This window comes from Saccopteryx bilineata, chromosome X, assembly GCF_036850765.1.
Source record: "Saccopteryx bilineata isolate mSacBil1 chromosome X, mSacBil1_pri_phased_curated, whole genome shotgun sequence".
NCBI lineage: Eukaryota > Metazoa > Chordata > Mammalia > Chiroptera > Emballonuridae > Saccopteryx > Saccopteryx bilineata.
In genome coordinates, this window is record NC_089502.1 from 33,731,715 (window position 1) to 33,734,830 (window position 3,116).

A 3,116-nucleotide genomic window follows, 5' to 3' on the forward strand; every position below is an offset into this window, starting at 1 on the left:
AACTCGGGATCAGTCCATGTGAAAGAACTCCAGCTTCCTTACCCCTGGAGTATATATAGGGTTAGTAACCATGACTAGAATGCACTGTTGGAGTCTCTGGAACAAGAAAGATCCTATCTTGCATTTGCTACTAGCCAAAAATTTGTAAAGAGCCTTTCTTGGCAGGAAGTCATTTTCAAAGTCAAATGCTCAAGTCCATGGCATTTCTTTATCAAAGTCAGTGCGATTATAGTTTTGCAATCTCTAACACGCATGCACACGTCCAAGCACGCACGTGCGTGCGCACACATACACACCCCCTTCAATTGCTCTAACCCCATCCTCCCTTTAGGAGAAACAGAGAGATAACACTTCCTTAGATTTCATGGGCTAGAGTTGAAATTTCTTTGACATGATTTTAATCTAAAGTTTCAGTATTATACCCAGAAGGAAAAACCCATAGTATCATTCAACAATAGTGTGGTCTTATAAAAAGAAGTGGGGCTTGTTTCCTTATCTGTAAAATGAAATTGTTTTATTGGGAAATCAATCTCTTTTGAATGTCTGTCTAGTTAAGACATTTTGAAATAATAAGAATTATTTAATATAAATAGCTTACATGAAGAGCAGAGGTGATATTCAATCCCTATTAACAATTAATATAACTTGAGGCTAAGATGCAAGTGCTAAACAAAGTCATCTTTCATCTCTTATGGTCTCTTTCAACTCCAAGATTCTATTGGCACTCTGGGGGTCAGTGTTGTAAGCTAATACATCTGCATTTTTGTAGGTCACTGACAAGGATCAACTCATTAAACACTTCAGCCCTTGCTCTAGTCAAGAAAGCGTGAACAGAAATATAAGATATTGCTATTAACAGTGGTAAACACTGAAGTCTACTAACAGGAATGTAGCTGTACATTCCTAATAAAAGTAAACAGAGCTTTACCATAAGATAAACCAAGTTTTCTATTCTTGTCTTACCTAGATCAGGATTTGCCTGGAGACCTTTGGTCTCCTTCAGAGTCAGATCAATACCTGCTGTCCCAGGACCACCTACAGCCAGAAATAATATAAATAGTACAGAGAACACATAGTTTGTCTGATGGGATCAAAATTCACAAATGCTCTTTATATGGGAGGTATTAAAAGTCTTTAAAGGAAAAAAGATGAGGTTCAAATTCCAGATCTGCAGTTATTAGCTATATCATCCTGGATAAGGTATTTAACACCTGCATGCCTCAATTTCCTCATCAATTCAATGGGAATAATAATACCTCAGTCTTAAAGCTAATGTCCCTGCACACTAAAAGCATTTTTAAGATATAGGAACTATTACAACAATTAACGTCTCCTTCAGAACTCTAGGGCAAATATCTTGACCTACCTTAGCAAGTCTCTGCATGCCATTCACGTATCTCTCTTGTGCTCTTTCTCTTTCCCTCCGTCACTATTTGAGATTTTGCAACTACCTCGTTATGAACTATTTTGTAGATCACTGCTATTTATCTAAATCATGAAGCCTAACCTCTCTGGCCAGTTCATGGCCCAGACTGAAAAGAAAAGTTCAAAAATGTCCATTGTACCACTTCTTCCATCTGAGATGAGAGTATGTTATTTTATTTTCAATCAATATTATGATTGCTGTCCCTTAAGCAATGTAAAATTTATCAAACATTTATAGAAGAAACCTAAGAGTGGGCAAAGCATTTATCATAACATACAGTCTATCAGCTCCACCAATAAGAGCTAGATCTGATGCCTAAAACAAAGATTAGAGCTTACAAATTATGTGTGACCAAACATCTGCCTTCCCTCTAGCGTCAGCTTCTCTTTCAGCAAAAAGAAGTATTTATAGACCGAATTCTATAGTTTTATTTGGAATTACAGATGATTTCGGAAAGTTGGAAGGATGTGAGTGGTGAGCTTTGAAAGTGCAAGCTTTGTACAGAAGAGAAAACACTTCTTAAAATCCTGCTTATTTCAAAGAATCTCTGGACAAGTTCTAAAAACCAGTTGAATACAGCATACCTTTATTTTTAGAAATAAGCATAAAAATAATGACAAGATTTTAAAATGAACAAGATACAGAAACTTTCTGACTACTACTTCTCCCTCCGTGACTCTATTATTGCTTTATAAAGAGAATGCTGAAAGGTTGGTGGAGGATTCTATTCTAGTTCACAGGGGGATACAGTATTTCTCCATGTTTGAGACATATCTTTTTTTGAAACATTTGAGGTCTAATAACTGAGTGCATCTTATACAGTGGTTGTAGTTGTTTTACTTGCATTTCCTGCTGTTTCACACTTGTTTTTGTCCTCATTGTTGAAGACAGAGATTCATCATCAGACAAGCTAATGGATGGGAATTTTGACAGTGATGACAAGTTGTATGAATTTTATGGTGAATAAAACTTGAGCTCAACAATTTTATGTTAATTTTTTTCAAATTTTGGGCCCCAAAATTAAGGTGCATCTTATACATGGGAAATACTGTAGTTACCTAAGACTCTGTGTAAACTGTGCAGTCTGTGGCAAGAATTTTTCAAAATACGTTCTGGATACAATTTCATTGTGATATATATGTTGCAAATATTTTACTCCTGGTCTGTGACTCTCTTAATAGTAACTTTCAAAGAGTAAAGGTTTGCTGTTCTTGTTATTGTGTTGAAATTACTATTGGAATGCAATTTTCTGAACTTGACTAAAGGTTTATGCATTTTCTTGTCTTAAATGAGAAGTGAGGAGGCAGAGTGAAAGACTCCCACGTGTAACCCAACCAGGATCCATCCGGTAAGTCCCCTGCAGGCCGATGCTTTATCCATCTGGGGCCTTTGTTCCATTAACTGAGCTATTTTAGCGCCTGAGATGAGGCTATGAAGCCATCCTCAGTGCCCAGGACCAACTTGCTCCAACCAAGCCATGGTTGCAGGAGGAGAAGAAAGAGATAGAAAGAAGGGAGATGGAGAGGAGTGGAGAAGCAGATGGTCACTTCTCCTATGTGCCCTGACCAAGAATCAAACCCAGGACATCTACACTCTGGGCCAATGATCTACCATTGAGCCAACCAGACAGGGCCTAGGTTTCTGTATCCTAAGATATACTTGCTTAACTGATGATTACAAAGATCCTGTC